This window comes from Tamandua tetradactyla, chromosome 18 (genome assembly GCF_023851605.1).
Source record: "Tamandua tetradactyla isolate mTamTet1 chromosome 18, mTamTet1.pri, whole genome shotgun sequence".
Taxonomy (NCBI): domain Eukaryota; kingdom Metazoa; phylum Chordata; class Mammalia; order Pilosa; family Myrmecophagidae; genus Tamandua; species Tamandua tetradactyla.
In genome coordinates, this window is record NC_135344.1 from 3,849,165 (window position 1) to 3,870,580 (window position 21,416).

General features: G+C 47.7%; 1 long non-coding RNA gene across 1 annotated transcript; it reads right to left on the reverse strand.

Annotated features, from left to right (window-relative positions):
• Positions 1-1,309: 1,309 nt before the first annotated feature.
• On the reverse strand, positions 1,310-17,977 carry LOC143662490 (uncharacterized). Its single transcript, XR_013165346.1, has 3 exons — positions 17,890-17,977; positions 9,021-9,182; positions 1,310-1,675 (listed from the first exon to the last, which is right to left on the reverse strand). It is a non-coding gene; the product is annotated as an uncharacterized LOC143662490 (long non-coding RNA).
• Positions 17,978-21,416: the final 3,439 nt, after the last annotated feature.

The following is a 21,416-nucleotide window of genomic DNA, read 5'->3' on the forward strand; positions in this document are numbered from 1 at the left end:
CGAGACCAGGGGTAGAGGGAGCACGTCAGAGGCCACTGCATGAGGCCTCTGTCTTCTGGCCCCCACGTTTCTGTCTTCAGGTCCCCCATGTCTCTCTCCCCTGGGCCCCTCCTGTGCTCCTGGCAGGGGCCCCTCCGTGCACGTGGGGGAGCTTCCTGGGCCATTGCACTGCTTGTGCATGTGCTACACACCGTGCACTTGACCTTCCGGGAGGATGCGGGTAAATCACAGGTGAACGACTTACTCAAATTTCATATTTGCTCAGTGAGCCTACTTCTTTTTCTTTTGTAAGTAATAAAAGTTTTCTTTTCCTTTTTAAAATAGCAGATGCACATTTCAGAAGGTATGTAGTAAGTATCTTTAGTTCAAGATCTTAATGTAAATATTTGTTTACGGTATCAGATTTTGAGGTTTTAAACCACACAGCTGCAGGTTTACGGACGCGTCAGGCTGAAAACACAGAGGACTCGCCCCGTCCGTGGAGCCCGTGGCCGGCTGAGCTGCGCTGGCCTACCTCGCACACGTGTAGGGGCGCGCCACGGCGCCTGGTCCTGGGGCCGGAGCCCTGCTGGCGCGGCGCTGCGTGTCCAAAGGGGAGCGGGGCGCGAAGGCTGCCGCCCAGGGCAGGGGTCACCCAGCTGGCACGTGGGGCCGGGGACGAGCTGCCCCCGTGCTGGGGCCGCGGGTCCCCGGAGTGGAAGGGCTGAGCTGGTCAGGGTTGAGGGCTGGGCTGGGGGTCACGGAGAAGCGTGAGGTGCCGGGGGTGGCCGTGGGAGAAGGCAGGGTCGTCTGTGTGGCCGCGAGGAGGGACAGCGTCGCCCACAGCTGCTCTGGAGGGCCCAGGGGGGGGCAGGACACCTGGCGACGCGGTCGCCCTTCCTGCCCCTGTTTTGCCGCCGCTGCGGCCCGGACAGCGGACACAGCCCAGGGGTCAGAGCCGGCCTGGGCGCCTACCGTTTTCCTCGTGAGATTAATTGCGTCTGTTTCTCCGAATGGGGGGAGCCGGCATCCGTAACCCTTTTCTTTTTCTTGGTGATGGACTTTGATCAGAGTTGCCTCCTTGAATTCAGTCTAGAATTTTGTCCTACTGTGTCAGTGATCTTTTGAGCCTATTGTCCCATGTCCAAGAATCTCTTATTTTTGCCTCCTTGCTAGGTTTACGAGGGGGCTGGCGTGGGGCCCTGCAGCTCCCCCGGTGAGGTCAGCGGCCCCAGGTCCCTCCCACGGCAGACGCCGCTGTCAGACCATGTTCCTTTACTGCGAATTTTTGGGAAGTTCTTTTATTAGTGAATTTCTGAAACAACGCTAGAGTTAAATAATTTTTGTCAATGCCAGGATAACTTTTTTTTTTCAGGATAACTTTTTAAGTGAGCAAACCAAGAGTGACTTCAGACCTCAGTGATTCTTTATCTCCCGCGAATCCGAGGACAGGCTGCGATGACGTCGGTGTGGGTGGCAGAACTGGGGGGACCTCCTCGTCCAGCCCTGCGGGGTCCCCGCGGCCCACTCACGCACTCAGCACTCCGGCCTTTCCTGATTCCTTCCCACAGGTATCTGCCGCAAAGTCGACGCAAGGGCCCTGAAGTGCTGGTGCAGCACGGGTGGGTGTGCACGTGTTTTGTACATGTGTACATGTGTGCACGTGCTAGCATACCCCTTGATTTCCCAGCCGGTTCTGTGGAGTAATAAAAAGTAGACATAAGTTTGAGGTAGAACTGTCTGGAGCGCTTCTGTCACTGTTTAACATTGAGATTGTACCTAAATCATCCTTACACAAGCACAACCTCTCAGGACCATGCTCAGAAATGTCAGACTCATTTCTGGTGGGTGTGCACGTGCGTTTGTGCGTGTGAACATGTGTGCCCGTGTGCATGTGTACACATGTGTCTGTGCTTATATGTGTGTACACATGCCTGAGTGTGCAGATGTGCATGCGTGCATGTACGTGTGTGTATGTGTGTGCTCTTGGGTTGGCTTGAATGAGCTGTAGAGCATCAGGCTCTATGCTCCTGTTTATTAACGAGAGAATTGTGTCTCAGAGCGAGAGTTTAAGGGACTGAAGTCTGCTGACAAGCTGCTGAGAAAGGAGGCACCTTATAAATGACAACACAAGCCCCACAGGTGCGGGGGCCGGTGACAGAGCTGGGAGGGTGTGTTGCATTTCAGATGCTGGGGGCGTGGGGTGGGCCCAGAACTTGCAGGTGCTGGCTTGGGTACCTGCGTGCCAGAGTGGGTACCGGAGTGGGTGCTAGAGTGGGTGTCGTGTGGTTGCCGGAGTGGGTGCTAGAGTGGGTGTCGTGTGGTTGCCAGAGTGGGTGCTGTGTGGTTGCCAGAGTGGGTGCTGGAGTGGGTGCTGGAGTGGGTGCCGGGGTGGGTGCCGGGGTGGGTGCCAGAGTGGGTGCCGCTTGGTTGCCCGAGTGGGTGCCGGAGTGGGTGCCGGAGTGGGTGCTGGAGTGGGTGTCATGTGGTTGCCGGAGTGGGTGCTAGAGTGGGTGTCGTGTGGTTGCCGGAGAGGGTGCCGCTTGGTTGCCCGAGTGGGTGCCGAAGTGGGTGCTGGAGTGGGTGCTGGAGTAGGTGTCGTGTGGTTGCCGGAGTGGGTGCCAGAGTGGGTGCCGTGTGGTTGCCAGAGTGGGTGCTGGAGTGGGTGCTGGAGTGGGTGCCAGGGTGGGTGCCAGAGTGGGTGTCGTGTGGTTGCTGGAGTGGGTGCCGGAGCGGGTGCTGGAGTGGGTGCTGGAGTAGGTGTCGTGTGGTTGCCGGAGTGGGTGCCAGAGTGGGTGCCGTGTGGTTGCCAGAGTGGGTGCTGGAGTGGGTGCTGGAGTGGGTGCCAGGGTGGGTGCCAGAGTGGGTGTCGTGTGGTTGCTGGAGTGGGTGCCGGAGCGGGTGCTGGAGTGGGTGCTGGAGTAGGTGTCGTGTGGTTGCCGGAGTGGGTGCCAGAGTGGGTGCCGTGTGGTTGCCAGAGTGGGTGCTGGAGTGGGTGCTGGAGTGGGTGCCAGGGTGGGTGCCAGAGTGGGTGTCGTGTGGTTGCTGGAGTGGGTGCCGGAACAGGTGCCGCGTGGTTGCCAGAGTGGATGCCGTGTGGTTGTTGGAGTGGGTGCTGGCGTGGGTGCCGGTGTGTTTACCTGTATGGGTGCTGGCGTGGTATTCTGTGCCGGCACCACGGAGCTGCCCAGCCCCTTTTGTAGAGCAGTGTAAGCCCCTCCGAGGGAAGTCGATTTATGCCCTCTGGGTCACTGACTGGAGCTGCTTGAAGGGGGTTTACCTTCCCTGAACGATCACTTTTTCACCATCACATTCTCATGATGCAAAAATGGTGGGGATGATGAGAGAATTTTCAGTTGAGTAAGACATCTTCAAATCCTGGTGCAATACTGAGCTCTTACCACGGGAAAATTCCCAAAACCTTGTTCTTTAGTTTTCCTGTTGGAGTTTGCAGATTTGAGAGATAGCAATGAAGAGATTTTTGAATTTTTTATTTTAGGTCTTTATTGCCCTGGCAGCACTGAGAGAGGGTCGGCATTGCAGGGGCAGTATGGAGGGAACCCCACGGACGCGCTCAGATCTTTGCCAACACAGGTGCTTCCACTTTTCTCCTAGAAAGCAGAAATGATGCTTGACTGCACCTACTTTCTGAGCTCCCTGAATATACTCAGCCAGTGTGTGCATGCGTACCACGCCTGCGGCACCCAACCGGTGTGTGCATGTGTTGCCTGCAGCACCCAGCTGGTGTGTGCATGCATACCACACCTGTGGGACCCAGCTGGTGTGTGCATGTGCATTTTTCTCTAGGAAAAAATGGGATTAAAATCTCGGTCCCTATTCAAGTAAGAGAAAGAGCCTTATTTAAATGGTTAACAATAAACTGGTAATAGCACTGGCTCATCGCACTCATGCCCAGCTTTGTGCTCATTACTGAAGGGCAGACACCTCAATCTTTGCTGTGGGAAACCAAATACAGGGGCAGCCCAGCTAGGGCCAGGCCACCCATCTGGTAACTGCTGGGAGAGAGGCAGTAGGGCTGTTGGTTTGCAAAAACACAGTTAGTTGCCAATTATGGGATTACAAAATACCTGCAAATCCTGGCATTAGGAAATTAGCTGAGAAACACTTTGGGTGTTCTGCTGAATTTAAAGGTGATTATAAAATAAAGGTACTTAAAATCTCTCTCCCTCATGGTATGAGAAATAGAGGGAAACTGCAGGTCCTGGATGTGTATAGAGGAATTACATGGAAAGCGGGGCTCTTTGCAGGCTTTTCCTGGTGTCCTGTTAAGAGGGAGGGTGGGAGGGTCAGGCTGGACCTCAGAGGGTAGCCCTCGGCCCCACCCCTCTGGGATTTTGCTCCTTCTGTCTCAAAAGTGGGGTTCATCCAAGTTCAGGAGGCGGTGCCTCTGCAGGGAAGGCTGCAGGTGCGGTGCACACACACACACTGGCTGGGTCCCGCAGGTGTGGTACGCACGGACACACTGGCTAAGTGCTGCAGGCGACACACGCTCACACTGGCTGAGTGCTGCAGGTGCAGTGCACACGCACACACCGGCTGAGTACCGCAGGTGACACATGCGCACACTGGCTGAGTGCTGCAGGTGACACACGCACACATTGGCTGAGTGCCGTAGGTGCGATGCACACACATACACACACACTGGCTTAGTGCTGCAGGTGGCACACACACACCAGCTGAGTGCTGCAGGTGACACACGCAAACACTGGCTGAGTGCCGTAGGTGCGGTGCACACACACACACAAGCTGAGTACTGCAGGTGACACACACACACTGGCTGAGTGCCACAGGCGCAGTGGACACACACACACTGGGTGAGTACTGCAGGTGACACACACACACACCGGCTGAGTGCCACAGGCGCAGTGCACACGCACACACCGGCTGAGTGCCGCAGGTGGCACATGCACTGGCTGAGTGCGGCAGGTGACACGTGCACACACTGGCTGAATGCTGCAGGCACAGTGCACACACACACTGGCTGAATGCTGCAGGCAACACATGAACACACCAGCTGGGTGCCACAGGTGACATACGCAAACACCAGCTGGGTGCTGCAGGCGGGGTATGCACGCCCACACCGGCTGAGTGCTGCAGGCGTGGTGCACATGCACACACTGACTGAGTACCTCAGGCATGGTGCACATGCACACACCGGCTGGGTCCCACAGGTGTGGTATGCATGCACACACCAGCTGGGTGCTGCAGGCAACACATGCACACACCGGTTGGGTGCCGCAGGCGTGGTACGCATGCACACACTGGCTGAGTATATTCAGGGAGCTCAGAAAGTAGGTGCAGTCAAGCATCATTTCTGCTTTCTAGGAGAAAAGTGGAAGCACCTGTGTTGGCAAAGATCTGAGCGCGTCCGTGGGGTTCCCTCCATACTGCCCCTGCAATGCCGACCCTCTCTCAGTGCTGCCAGGGTCCTGTGGGAGGAGAAGCACTTAGTGCTGGTCTCAGGGAGCCTTGCTGGACCCCTCCCAATGCCCGTTTTTATTGCAGTGGCTCCCTGGATCCTCTCTCAAGAGTCTACATTTGCTCAATTCTGAATGTTTCGCGTGATTGTCAACTCAAACCTTGCGGTTGAGAATTAAGAAACCTAGAACTGCTAAGATCTGTAGGGTCTATTGACTGTACATTGTTGTTGAGAAGTAAGTTCACGAAGCAGGTGCAGGAGACAGCAGGTTTACTTTCAGTTGACTTATCTCCCTGCTAATGACACCATGGATTTTTCTGTTGGTTTGTTATTATTTTTTATTATCGGCATTAGCATTAATCTCCAAGAAAAGGAATATAGCATGGGAAAAATGTCCTGGCCTCATTGACAGTATATTACTTTTTGAGACTCTAGTCCCACTGCACTAAATGGAACCATTTCCATTTTACCCACATTCAATCAAAAGGTTTGTCTTTTGTATCCCTGGGCGATTGCATAACTCTAATATTGACCTTAACCGAAGTCCTTTGTTTTGTACCTTACAGCCCAAAGCATTAAAAATGCGTGTTTACTTAATTTGTCCTGGCATGCAGTGTAATTACAAGCAGTTTGTTTTCTCTGCTGTAAAATGTGGTCTGGAGAAGGAATAAAGTAATGTGGAAAATTAACATCGTGATGTACTGTATGGTGGGAGAGCGCTGAGAGCACTTGGCGGGGCTGAGCACTGGAGGTGCTATTTGTGTTGTGTGCAAAGGGCCATAAAGAATTAAATGCCTCCTCTGAAACTATATTTGCATGATTTTCAACTGCAGTAAAATTAATCTGGGCTGCCTCTAAGAATCAGCAGCACAGCAGCCGCAAAACCGAAGGCCCCCAGCGGTGAGCGGTGCTAGTGCAGCCTGGACGTCATGTTTCTGTCCATGTGTGCCCCCGGATGCAGTCTGAGTGGAGTATATTGTAGTCAAGCAACGCTTGGCCAAATACCAAAGGCCCTGCGTCCTCCGAGGTGACCGTCCGTCCATTCTCCGATCCCATGAGCTCCGACAGCTGTGTCTCGGGTGGGTTGACGGACAGGAGGGCTCAGATGGAAATGGGGTGCAGGGAAAGAGCCCTGCCTCCCGGGTCCATCGTTGCCTCCCTTCCCCCCATTTGTCTGCCAGAGAGAACGGGCCAACTCGGCAGAGCTTTCTGCTGGTCTCTCTTCTTACTGCAAACGTTTTGCAATACTCTGTATGAAGGACACTGTATAAATAATAAATTGTACTGTATCATTTACCAAACTTCAAGTGATCAGAGAAAGAAACATAATAAGCCTCCTAAAATAAAGGTAGCAAATTCACCAATTCAGCTAGGGGCAAGTTAGGACAGTGTCTGTGTGTTTGTGTGTGTGCGTGTGCGGGCGTGCAGAGAGTGACACTGCAGCTACCTATTTCCTCCTAAGTCTGGGACTTTGAAGTCCTGCGATGGGGAGACACAGCTCTGGGTGCCTGGGGGGCTGAGTCCTCGCAGCTACCACCTGTCACTGGGTGAAAAGCACCTATTCAATGGGCTGTGGCTGTTAGAGCACAGGCCTTTGGGGACACCTCAGGCCTTTTGCACATGTTTTTTGCAGTGAAACTCAGCGAATGAAGGTCTCAGGGGTCTCCGGCGCCCAGGCACTTCTGTGTGGAGGGTGAGCTTGGGGGCCCGTGTTGGAGGCGTGATGCTGGTGGATCCAGGACCAAATGCCTCCCGCTGTCCTCGGATGGCTGCTCCAACATGCGCTTCAGCCCTGTCCCCTCCAACGTGTGGCCATGTTCACTAGGAAGCTGGCTGACCACAAGAACCTAGGGGGTTTTAAACAGCAGCCCAGGAGTCAAAATCCCACGGAGCTAGTCGGAGGTTGTCCAGCACTGGGAAAGCCTTTCTTCAAAGGTCGGGCTCAGCAGGTCTTCGGAATAATCCCCTTGTAGTTTGTGTCCTTGGGGCGTCTAATTGACAGCATTAGAAATGAGCAGCAGCTGGGAGGCCTCCCTGGAGGGGGCGGTGCCTTGTCTGGAGATGTCTGAGTCTGGGCTGCGTGAATGCCGTGGAGCTGGTGGCCAGCGGGCGCGTGCCCTTCCCTTCAGCAGCTGAGGGGACGTGCGCTTCTAACCCCCAGACTTCTGCCTCCTCTGCTGTCCTGTGTGGTGTCCAGTTCCAGCTGGGACCGGCGTGTTGGTGGACTGCTCCCCCGACGAGGCAGCCCCCACCCACAGGCTGTACCCTGCGGATCCTCACAGGGGAAGCCTCAGGGTCCCGGGGTCCCTGGGGGCAGAGCCCACGCAGCAGGGCGCCCTCTGCCCTCCACACCCTCCAGGCATCTCCGGCGATGGGCCAGGTTTGGATGCACCAGGTAAGCATCAGAGCATGCGGAAGGGTGGACGTGCCCTGTCTTTGCTGTGGGCACGAGGGAGCCAGGTGAGCCCGTGACAAAAGCCCCTGAGGATGCCAATGTCCAGGCGTCACACAGCTCCAGGGGCAGGTCAGTGTACCTGGCCAGGGGTGCCAGGCCCAGACTTGGCCCCGAAATCCACTCAGGGTCAACCGGGACTTGACCCGTGTGGATTGAGTTTGTGGGTGCTTTAGCTGCCGTTGCATTACCACTACTTGAGTGAAGGCCCTGTGCTGCCCAGTGTGTTGGGAGAGGGGTGGCAGCCTGCCTGGCACCTTGGAGGAGCAGGGCAGCCTGGGAAGGTGGCCATTCAGTCCTGCTTCCAGCTCTGTGGTGTGAGAGGGGCCGGCATGTCTCAAGGAAGCCATGGCCTGCTGGTGACCGTCTCCAGGTGAGTCGGCCCAGGTGTACTCGCTGGGAACCTGCCCCAGGTGGGGCCTCCTGTGCAGGTCGGGCTGGGATGTCCTCCCAGCTCCCCTTCTCTCTCCTTGCCTCTTCCAAGACCGCGTCCTGACGCTCGGTGGCCTTTCTGTCCTTCGGTTCCAGGCCTTTGCTTGAGTCTGCATTTCACACTGGAGCGTGGCGACCCCCTGCTGGGCCAGGCCCCCTCCTTGGAGCTTTAGGAGCTCTCCGGGGGTGGGGTGCGGCATGGCGCATGCCCAGGAGGCGACGGGAAAGAGGCAGCAGCCGTGGAGGCAATGGCAGGAGGTGAGGAGGGACAGGCAGCCCGCCGGACAGAAGCCCGGGAGTGGTGTCCCACGCGTGGGTCGGGGGCTCGGGCCCAGCCGCCTACTGGCCTTGACACCGTCCCTCCCGCCTGGCCTGGCCGAGCCGTCTCAGAACCACAGCCTGGGGCACTCCGGACCCGAGAGGCTGACCAAAGGTGGGTTCCGAGGAGCCACTCGGGCTGGGCGCTGAGGCTGACCCACGTGGGCGCTGCCAGGCTCCTCCGGATGCCGCCCGAGATGGTCCGGGGAGTGGGCAGGGCCCCGGGTGCAGCGCCTTCCTGAGCGGCCGCGGGGGAGGGAGGAGGACCTGGGCTCTGAGCTCCCATGTGGCCGGCCGCCTCCCCGGCCCTTCCCTCTCCCAAAGGGCCTCCCAGGGACAAGCCAGCTGCAGGGCGCCACTGCCGTCCCCACCTGTCCGGGACCCGCGCCGCTCGCCCACCTGGCTCCTTGGTGACGGCTCTGCTCCCCTTCCCCTGTGCAGCCACCGGTTGGCGTCCTTATTGTCCTTCGCGGCAAGAGCAGCGACCACGTTTGGGTTGTCCACTCCTGTGGCCCAGGGTCTTGAACAGCCTCCGTCGGAGACAAAGAGCTCAGCGAGCACCTGTTGAATGAGTTAGTGAATCCCCACGACACGTGTTTCAGGGAGATAACGCCCTGCCTGCCACTGCTGTCGTCTCATCACAACACGCGGCGGCGGGCGCGTTGGCAGGCCTTTCCGGAGCGTTCGGAACAAAACTGAAACGTGTTGTTCACTCAGTGGTCAGCCGGGGCCATTTCCCACGGGCAATATGGTTACTAATTTGTGAAAATAAAAAGTGTAGGTTTCCCTTCATCAAAGAGACGTATGGGGTTTTGCTGTATTGTACTGGGTCTGCTGGTTGGTTGCACACCAACCACCCTCCCTCTCTCCCCTCCCCCTCCCCCTTGTCCCTCCTTCTTTCTCTCTCTTCCTCTCTCCTCCCTCCTTCCCTCTTTCTTTCTTTTTTTTAAATATTTTTATTGACAAAATAACATACAAACACAAATGTTCTTAATATACAAACATTCCATACATGGTGTACAATCAATGGCTCACAATATCATCACATAGTTGTATATTCATCACCATGATCATTTTTTAGAACATTTGCATCTCTCCAGAAAAAGAAATAAGAAGAAAAAAGAAAAAAACTCATATATTCCATACCCCTTACCCCTCCCTCTCATGGTCCACTAGTATTTGCATCTACCCAGTATATTTTAACCTTTGTTCCTTCTATTATTTGTTTATCTTTTTATTCTTATTTTTTATTTATCTGTCCATACCCTAGATAAAGGAAATATCAGACACAAGGTTTTCACAATCACACAGTAACGTTGTAATCGTTATATTGTTATACGATCATCTTCAAGAAACAGGCTACTGGTGAACATCTCTGCAGTTTCAGGCACTTCCTTTTAGCCACTCAAATACACTACAAACTGAAAAGAGGTTATCTATATAATGTGTAAGAATAACCTCCAGGATAACCTCTCAACTCTGAAGTCTCTCAGGCACTGACATTTTATTTTGTCTCATTTCTCTCTTCCCCCTTTTGGTCGAGAAGGTTTTCTCAATCCCTTGATGCTGAGTCTCAGCTCATTCTAGGATTTCTGTGCCATGTTGCCAGGAAGGCCCACACCCCTGGGAGTCAGGTCTCACATAGAGAGGGGGAGGGCAGTGAGTTTGCTTGTCATGTTGGCTGAGAGAGAGAGAGGCCACATCTGAGCAACAAAAGCAGTTCTCTGGGGGTGACTCTTAGGCCTAATTTTAAGTAGGCTTGGTCTGTACTTTGCGAGGATAAATTTCATAGGAACAAACCCCAAGTTTGAGGGCTCAGCCTATTGATTTGTTTGTCCCCACTGCTTGAAAGAATATCAGGAATTCTCCAAATGGGAAGATGAATTTTCCCTCTTTCTTGCCATTCCCCCAAAAGGACTTTGCAAGTGCTTCTTTATTCACTGTTCAAATCACTCTGGGATTTATTGGGGCATCATACTAACCTGGGCAGACCTACAAAATCTCATGCCCTATTCAAGGTTCCATGTATTTATGGTATTCAATTAAACTGTCCATATAGGTTAAATTAGGAAATGCACTAGTCAAAATATAAATTTTGTATCAAATAAACATTTCTTGCTTATCTCACACATAAGTTGAAGTTTTAAAATATGAATGACCATCTATTTTCAACGCCCTGCAATAGTGACATTCCTTTGTTCTTCCTCATGCAAAACATTTTTTAATTTGTACATTTAGTCACTATCATTGTACACTCTAGGCATTCCTAGATTATATCATATCAGTCTTTATCGTCTATCTTTCCTTTGGGTTTCGTATGTGCCCCCAGGCCTCCTCCCTTTATCCTTCTCACATTCAGCTTCATTCAGTGTACTAACATTATTGTATTACAGTTAGGTAGTATTGTGCTCTCCATTTCTGAATTTTTCCAATCAGTCCTGTTGCACAATTTGTTTCCCTTCAGCTCTAATTACCCAATATCTACCCTGTTTCTATCTCCTGTGACCTCTGTTCTTAAATGAAATTCTCTAAGTTCACTCATTAATGTCAGTTCATATCAGTGAGACCACACAGTATTTGTCCTTTTGTTTCTGGCTAATCTCACTCAGCAAAATGTCCTCAAAGTCCATCCATGTTGTTACATGCTTCATGATTTTATTCTGTCTTACAGTTACATAACATTCCATCGTATGTATAAACCACAGCTTGTTTAGCCACTTGTCTGTTGATGGACATTTGGGCTGTTTCCATCTCTTGGCAGTTGTAAATAATGCTGCTATAAATACTGGTGTGCAAATGTCCATTTGTGTCCTTGCCTTCATGTCCTCTGAATAGATACCTAGCAATGGTATTGCTGGATCATATGGCAATTCTATACTTAGCTTCCTGAGGAAACACCAAACTGCTTTCCACAGCAGTTGTACCATTTGACATTCCCATCAACAATGGATAAGTGTGTCTCTTTCTCCACATCCTCTCCAGCACTTATCATTTTCTGTTTTATTGATAATGGCCATTTTGGTGGGTATGAGATGACATCTCATTGTGGTTTTGATTTTCATTTCCCTAATAGCCAGGGAAGTTGAACATCTTGTCATGTGCCTTTTGGCCATTTGTATTTCCTCTTCTGAGAAGAATCTGTTCATGTCTTTTGCCCATTTTGTAATTGGGTTGTCTGTCTTTTTGTTGTTGAGTTGAATAATCTCTTTATATATTCTGAATACTAGACCCTTATCTGATATATCGTTTCCAAATATTGTCTCTTCATGTATAGGCTGCCTCTTTACCTTCTTGACAAAGTTCTTTGATGCACAAAAGTATTTAATTTTGAGGCGTTCCCATTTATCTATTTCTTTCTTCAATGCTCATGCTTTGGGTGTAAGATTTAGGAAACTGCCTCCTATTACAAATTTTACAAGATATTTCCTTACATTTTCTTCTAAAAATATTATGGTCTTAGCTCTAATGTTCAGATCTTTGATCCATTTTGAGCTAATTTTTGTATGAAGTGTGAGATGTGGATTGTCTTTCATTCTTTGGCAGGTGGATACCCAGTTTTCCAAGCACCATTTATTGAAGGGACTGTTCTGCCCCAGGTGAGTTGGCTTGACTGCCTTACCAAAGATCAATTGTCCATAGATGAGAGGGTCTATATCTGAACACTCTGTTTGATTCCATTGGTTGGTATATCTATCTTTATGCCAGTGCTATGCTGTTTTGACCACTGTACCTTTGAAATATGCCTTAAAGTCAGGTAATGTGAGACCTCCAACTTCATTTTTCATTTTCAACATATTTTTAGCTATTCTGGGCACCTTGCCCTTCCGGATAAATTTGGTTATTAGTTTTTCTATTTCTGCAAAGTAAGCTTTTAAAATTTTAATTAGTATTGCATTGAATGTATAAATCAATTTAGGTAGAATTGATGTCTGAACTGTATTTAGTTATTGCCATTTTAATTTTTTGGCATGGGCCAGCACCAGGAATTGAAGGCGGGTCTCTGACATGGCAGGTGAGAACTCTGCCACTGCACCACCATTGTCTGCCTACCAACTAAACTATATTTAGTTTTCTAATCCATGAACATGGTATGCCCTTCCATTTATTTATGTCTTCTGTGATTTATTTTAGCAATTTCTTGTAGTTTTCTTTGTATAGGTCTTTTGTATCCTTAGTTAAATTTACTCCTAAATATTTTATTCTTTTGGTTGCAATTGTAAAGGAATATTTTTTTGATTTCACCCTCAGATTGCTCATTACTAGTGTATTGTAGAAACACTACAGACTATTGAGAGTTGACCTTGTAACCTGCCACTTTGCTGTACTCGTTGATTAGCTCTAGTAGTTTTGCTGTGGATTTTTCAGGGTTTTCAACATATAGTATCATATTATCTGCAAATAGTGAGAGTTTTACTTCTTCCTTTCCAATTTTGATGCCTTTTATTTCTTTTTCTTGTCTAATTGCTCTGGCTAGAACTTCCAACACAATGTTGAATAACAGTGGTGGCAGTGGCTATCCTTGTCCTGTTCCTAATCTTAGGGGGAAAGCTTTCAGTCTTTTCCCATTAAGGATGATGTTAGCTGTGGGTTTTTCATATATTCCCTTTATCATGTTGAGGAAGTTCCTTTCTATTCCTATCCTTTGAAGTGTTTTCATCAAGAAAGGATGTTGAATTTTGTCAAATGCCATTTCTGCATCAATCAAGATGATCATGTGGCTTTTCTGCTTTGATTTGTTGATATTATATATTACATTAATTGATTTTGTTAAGTTGAACCATCCTTGCATACCTGGAATGTATTCCACTTGGTCATGGTGCAGAATTCTTTTAATGTGTTGCTGGATTTGATTTCCAAGAATTTTGTTGAGGATTTTTTCATCTATATTGATTAGAGAGATTGGTCTGTAATTTTCTTTTCTTGTAGTATCTTTGGCTTTGGTATGAGAGTGATGTTGGCTTCATAGAATGAGTTAGGTAGCCTTCCTTCTCCAATCTTTTTGAAGAGTTTGATCAGGATTAGTTCTAATTCTTTCTTGAATGCTTGGTAGAATTTGCATGTGAAGCCATCTGGTCCTAGACTTTTCTTTTTTGGGAGCTTCTTAATGACTGATTCAATTTCTTTACTTGTGATTGGTTTGTTGGGGTCATTTATTTCTTCTTGAGTCAATGTTGGTTGTTCATGCCTTTCTAGGAAGCTGTCCATTTCATCTACATTGTTTTGTTTATTAGCATAAAGTTGTTCATAGTATCCTCTCATTACCTCCTTTATTTCTGCAGGGTCAGTGGTTATGTCTCCTCTCCCATTTCTGATTTTATTTACTTGCATCCTCTCTTTCTTTGTAAACCATGCTAAAGGTCCATCAATTTTATTGATTTTCTCAAAGAACCAACTTCTGGTTTTGTTGATTTTCTCAATTGTTTTCATGTTCTCAACTTCATTTATTTCTGCTCTAATCTTAGTTATTTCTTTCCTTTTCCTTGCTTTGGGGTTAGTTTGCTGTTCTTTCTCCAGTTCTTCCAAGTGAACAGTTAGTTTCTCAATTTTTGCCCTTTCTTCTTTTTTTGGTATAAAGGCATTTAAAGAAATAAATTTCCCTCTTAGCACTGCCTTTGCTTCATCCCATAAATTTTGATATTTTGTGTTTTCGTTTTCATTTGCCTTGAGTTATTTACTGATTTCTTTTGTAATTTCTTCCTTGAACCACTGGTTGTTTAACAGTGTATTGTTGAGGCTCCATATATTTGTGAATTTTCTGGCCCTCTGCCTATTATTAATTTCCAATTTCATTCCTTTATGATCTGAGAAAGTGTTTGTATTATTTCAATTGTTTTAAATTTATTGAGACTTGCTTTGTGACCCAGTATATGGTCTATCCTTGAGAATGATCCATGAGCACTTGAGAAAAAGGTATATCCTGATGTTGTGGGGTGTGATGTTCTATAAATGTCTGTTAATTCTAGTTTGTTTATTATATTATTCAAATTCTCTGTTTCTTTATTGATCCTCTGTCTAGATGTTCTATCCATTGATAAGAGTGGGGAATTGAATTCTCCAGCTATTATGGTAGAGGTGTCTATTTCTCTTTTCAGTGGTTTCAGTATTTTCCTCATGAGTTTTGGAGTACTCTGGCTCAGTGCATAAATATTTATGATTGTTATGTCTTCTTGTTGAACACAGTGTCCTTCTTTATCTCTTTTAATAGTTTTACATTTGAAGTCTAATTTGTCAGATATTAGTATAGCTACTCCTGCTCTTTTCTGATTGTTGTTTGCATGAAATTATCTTTCCCCAACCTTTCACTTTAAACCTATGTTTGTCCTTGGGTATAAAATGCACCTCCTGTAGACAGCATATAGATGGGTACTGTTTTTTTAATCCATTCTGCCAGTCTATGTCTTTTTATTGAGGAATATAATCCATTAACATGTAGTGTTTTTACTGTAAGGGCAGTACTTTCTTCTACCATTTTGCCTTTGGATTTTATATGTCATATCTAATTTTTTTTCTCTTTTTACCTTTACTGATAGTCTTCATTTCTACACTCTTCTCCATACCGCTCTCTCCTGTCTTTTCCTATCTGCCTCTTGTGCTCACTTTAGCATTTCTTGTGGAGCCAGTCTCTTGGTCACAAATTCTCCCAGTGATTTTTTTGTCTGAATATGTTTTAATTTTCCCCTGAGTTTTGAAGGACAATTTTGCTGGATATAGAATTTCTTCATTGGCAGTTTTTTTCTTTTAGAATCTTAAATATATTATACCACAGTCTTCTCACCTCCATGGTTTCTGCTAAAAAATCTACACATAGTTTTATTGGGCTTCCCTTGTATGTGATGGATTGATTTTCTTTTGATGCTTTCAAAATTCTCTCTTTCTCTTTGACATCTGACATTCTGATTAGTAAATGTCTTAGAGTATGTCTATTTGGATCTATTCTGTTTGGTGTATGCTGCACTTCTTGGATCTGTAATTTTAAGTCTTTCATAAGAGTTGGGAAATTTTCAGTGATATTCCCTCCATTAGTCTTTCTCCTCCTTTTCCCTTCTCTTCTCCTTCTGGGATACCCACAACATGTGTATCTGTGCACTTCATGTTGTCATTCAATTTCCTGAGTCCCTGCTCATATTTTTCCATTTTTCCCTATGTTTTCTTTTGCTTGTCAGATTTCAGATGTCCCATCCTCTAGGTCACTAATCTTTTTTTATTCCTCTTGAAATTTAACGTTGTAGGTTTACATTGTTTTTTTTCAACTCTTCTACTGTGCCTTTCCTTCCCATAAGTTCTGTGATTGTTGTTTTCAGACTTTCCATTTCTTCTTTTCATCTGCCCATTGCCTTCTTTATATCCTCCCTCCACTCATTTTATTTTGATTTTTGATGAGATTTTCCATGTCTGTTCAAACATCCTGAATTAGTTGTTTCAACTCCTGTACCTCATTTGAATTGTTAGTTTGTTCCTTTGACTGGGCCTTATCTTTAATTTTCCTAGTATGACTCATCATTTTTTGCTGGCATCTAAGATATAATTTTCTTAATTAGTTTATTCTGGAGATTGTTTTCACTTTTTTTACCTAGGATTTTCTTGCTGGATGGCTTTGTTCTCTACACGTTCTTTGACATTCAATTCAGCTTATTCTAGACCTCTAGCATGGGTTTTGTTTAATGGATCAGAATTTTTCAGTTCTTGTTTTTTTTTTCTCCTTAATAGGGTCTACTTCGGTATTATAGACCTCAGTCAGATTTTCCCAGATCAGACTGGCCTCCTCTCAAGAGGAAAGAGTCACCTGCATCAGGTTTCCCTGAAGGTGAGACCGAGCAGATTGACAGACTTTCCTGTGAAGCCTCTGGACTCTGTGTTTTTCTTATCCTGCCCAGTATGTGGCACTTGTCTGCCTGTGGGTCCCACCAGCATAAAGCGATGTGGTACCTTTAACTTCAGTAGACCCTCCCTGCTGGGATGTGGTTGAAACAGAGGAGAGGTTGTAGCCTGGTTATAATTGCTTCAGTTTTCCAGACTCTGGGGTCTGAATTCCTTGAGGGAGGGATTCCACCTGAGCTGGGTCCCACCCCTCTCCTGAGGAAGGTATAGCCTCCAGGGAATTAATTCCTTTCACCTGACCAGCCTCTTTGATGCTCAGACAAGCTTCATTCTGCCCTTGCCTTGGGCAATTGGTGCTGGAGAACCCTTGTAATTGTGAAAAAAAGAAAAAAAAAAAAACCCTTTTCAGAGCAAGACCTGTGTTCCTCGAATTTGTTAATCAAGAGCTTAAGTTGGTACATTGTTCTATGTGTCTCCAGGTTCTATGTGCCACCCCCCATTTTTAGGATCCAGCCCTTTACAATTATTTTGTGCTGTCAGATCCCAAAACCCTCTGTTTTTGTTTTTGTTTCTGTCAGCCCTGTCCCCTCTGTGCTGGGGCAAAATCTGCTAGTACCTTTAGCACTTATTTGAGGTTTATCTGAGTTGGGGGCCTATTTTCAGTAGTCAGAATTTGTTAATTAATTTCACAATTTAATTAATTAATTTATTAATTCCACCTGCTGCTAATAAAGTCTCTTTCCCCTCCGAGAACCAGCCTGTGGAGGAGGGGTGCCCACTTCCACAGCTTGGGGAACTCACGGTTCTGGGTGGGGTTGCAGCTGGTCCAGCTCGTCCAGACTGGTGTACGCTGTGTGTCTGGTCACTGACATGGCCCCGGGAGCTGTTCTATGCTGTTCCTGGCTATTTACTAGCTTCTTTGGAGGACAGACTAAATTCCACACCTCACTAAGCCATCACCTTGGAATCGGACTCTCTTTCCTCCTCTCTTTCTTCCTCTCTCTCTCTCTCCCTCTCTCCTTCTTTCTGTTTTCTGGCTTTCTTGCTGATGGTCAGAGAATCTCTTCTTGGTTTGCTGTCTTAGGTATAGTCAAAGGAACCGGAAGGAAATCATTGTGTGTGTGACAGAGAGATTATTCAAGTAAATGAAATCTATGATAGTATAGAATGAATGAATTTGTAGGCAGTCTCGTCTCATTGGTTTTCTTCTACCAAGTGTAAAGGGCCAGACATCCAGGATTTACTAGGAACTGCAGATCAGAGACACGCTTTGCTATCCACCAAATATCCCATCTACTCCCCCTTTCGAGCGCCCTGCAGCTCAGCTGGGGCCATGCGAGCAGGTCTGGCCCATGACTATGAGAAGGCCCTGTCCCTTCCTGGTGGGATGTGTAGGGGCTGGCAAGCCCCCTGGTATCTGCCTTTTCTCCCCCCACCCACTGGTGATTACCGGAGAAGCCAAGTGTACCACAGAGGGCCTCCTGACTTTGTGTTCCTCAGAGGGTGAGAAGGAACCATGGAGAGCAGGCAAGTTTGTTACCGTGGCAACAGCCTGACTTATCCTGACTAATCTGAACGTTTCATGTGTTTCCTCCTGTATTAGTTAGGGTTCTCTAGAGAAACAGAACCAACAGGGAACACTTGCAAATATAAAATTTATGAAAGCGTCTCACGTGACCGTAGGAACGCAGAGTCCAAAATCCACAGGGCAGGCTGCGTAGCCGATGACTCCGATGGATGGCCTGGATGAACTCCACAGGAGAGGCTCACCAGCCAAAGCAGGAATGCAACCTGTCTCCTCTGAGTCCTCCTTAAACGGCTTCCCATGATTGGATTTAGCATCACTAATTGCAGAAGACACTCCCCTTTGGCTGATTACAAATGGAATCAGCTGTGGATGTAGCTGACGTGATCATGACCTAATCCTATGAAATGTCCTCATTGCAACAGACAGGCCAGCACTTGCCCAATCAGATGAACAGGTACCACAACTTGGCCAAGTTGACACCTGTCCCTAACCATGACAGTCCATCCCTTGTCAACTTGGCACATATATATATATATATATATCACCTTAGACCATACTTAATTTCCAAATGAAAACAAATAAGCGCACATTTTTTTTTTTTTGACAATACTCAACTGTCCTGCATATAACTGGAAACACATTAAATCTCTCCAGAATAGCGTGCAAATCCTTGGGCAACATTCATTCTTAAACTTGATATCTTACAACTTAAATAGTATAACACAAACAAAACAGCATTACAGTCCTCGTTTCTGTAACTGATCACGTGGTCGAAGTTCATATTTATCACTACCTTCTTCCACTACCCATTCCATGTTCCCTTTCTCCTCAGCAAGCACTTCAGCTGGCCGTGGTTCTTTGCCTGGTGGGGTGACCCAAACCTTCATTCCTGAAGTCTCAGAGCCATTAGTGGTCCTGCCTGGATTGTGTTGTTGCAGTTTTCCATTGATTTTAATCACAGGGCATGGTAGTACTAATAGACGCCCCAGGGGATCTCCTATATTCCAAGAAAACTCTTCTTTACCTCCATTATGTAGTTGCAGTCCTACTTCCTTCTGATAGTCAGGGTCAATTACCCCAGACAATAATGTAATCCCCTTCTTGGTGTGTTGATCCAGAGGCATAAGTAGCCCAAAGTGGCCAGGTGGCAATCTTAACTTCCAGTTCAGTGGTATCACTGTTGTTTCTCCTGGAGAAAGCACACCCCGTTTTGGAACTAAAACCTGTAGACCAGCAGAACTCAGGGTAGCAGGGACAGGAAGCAAAAATTTTCCTAGTGGATCACTAGGAGTAATAGTGAGTGGCACCACACCCATTTCCACCCCTTGGTTCCTGGACCCATGGATCCTGGCTATGGGAGAAACAGCACCATACAGCGGACGCTGATTCAGAGCATACACAGCTTCCTGGAGAACATTACCCCAGCCTTTCAAGTTTTTGCCACCTAGTTGGCACCGTAATTGAATTTTCAAAAGGCCATTCCACCGTTCTATCAATCCAGCAGCTTCTGGATGATGGGGAACATGGTAAGACCAGAGAATTCCATGAGCATGTGCCCATTCCCGCACTTCATTTGCTGTGAAGTGTGTTCCTTGATCCGAAGCAATGCTGTGTGGAATACCATGACGATGGATAAGGCATTCTGTAAGCCCACGGATAGTAGTTTTGGCAGAAGCATTGCGTGCAGGGAAAGCAAACCCATATCCAGAGTATGTGTCTATTCCAGTTAGAACAAATCGCTGCCCCTTCCATGAAGGGAGTGGTCCAATGTAATCAACCTGCCACCATGTAGCTGGCTGGTCACCTCGGGGAATGGTGCCATATCGGGGGCTGAGTGTGGGTCTCTGCTGTTGGCAAATTGGGCACTCAGCAGTGGCTGTAGCCAGGTCAGCCTTGGTGAGTGGAAGTCCATGTTGCTGAGCCCATGCATAACCTCCATCCCTACCACCATGACCACTTTGTTCATGAGCCCATTGGGCAATAACAGGAGTTGCAGGGGAAAGAGGCTGACTGGTATCCATAGAACGGGTCATCTTATCCACTTGATTATTAAAATCTTCCTCTGCTGAAGTCACCCTCTGGTGTGCATTCACATGGGACACAAATATCTTCATGTTTTTAGCCCACTCAGAAAGGTCTATCCACATACTTCTTCCCCAGACCTCTTTGTCACCAATTTTCCAATTATGGTCTTTCCAAGTCCCTGACCATCCAGCCAAACCATTAGCAACAGCCCATGAGTCAGTATACAAACGCACCTCTGGCCAGTTTTCCTTCCAAGCAAAATGAACAACCAGGTGCACTGCTCGAAGTTCTGCCCACTGGGAGGATTTCCCCTCACTACTGTCCTTCAAGGACACCCCAGAAAGGGGTTGTAATGCTGCAGCTGTCCACTTTCGGGTGGTACCTGCATATTATGCTGAACCATCTGTAAACCAGGCCTGAGTTTTCTCTTCCTCAGTCAATTCACTGTAAGGAACTCCCCAAGAGGCCATAGCTCTGGTCTGGGAAAGAGAAGGTAATGTGGCAGCAGGAGTGGAAACCATGGGCATTTGTGCCACTTCTTCATGTAACTTACTTGTGCCTTCAGGACCTGCTCTGGCTCTATCTCGTATATACCATTTCCACTTTACAATAGAGTGCTGCTGTGCACGCCCAACTTTATGGCTTGGTGGGTCAGACAACACCCAACTCATGATAGGCAACTCAGGTCTCATGGTAACTTGGTGGCCCATGGTTAAGCGTTCAGTCTCTACTAAGGCCCAGTAGCAGGCCAAAAGCTGTTTCTCAAAAGGAGAGTAGTTATCTGCAGCAGATGGTAAGGCTTTGCTCCAAAATCCTAAGGGTCTGCGTTGTGATTCTCCTATAGGGGCCTGCCAAAGGCTCCAGACAGCATCTCTATTTGCCACTGACACTTCCAGCACCATTGGATCTGCTGGATCATATGGCCCAAGTGGCAGAGCAGCTTGCACAGCAGCCTGGACCTGTCGCAGAGCCTCCTCTTGTTCAAGTCCCCACTCAAAATTAGCAGCTTTTCTGGTCACTCGATAAATGGGCCGGAGTAGCACACCCAAATGAGGAATATGTTGTCGCCAAAATCCAAAAAGACCCACTAGGCGTTGTGCCTCTTTTTTGGTTGTGGGAGGGGCCAGATGCAGCAATTTATCCTTCACCTTAGAAGGGATATCTCGACATGCCCCACACCACTGGACACCTAGAAATTTTACTGAGGTGGAAGGCCCCTGTATTTTTGTTGGATTTATCTCCCATCCTCTGACATGCAAATGCCTTACCAGTAAATCTAGAGTAGTTGCTACTTCTTGCTCACTAGGTCCAATCAACATGATATCATCAATAAAATGGACCAGTGTGATGTCTTGTGGGAGGGAGAAGCGATCAAGTTCTCTGCGAACAAGATTATCACATAGGGCTGGAGAGTTGATATACCC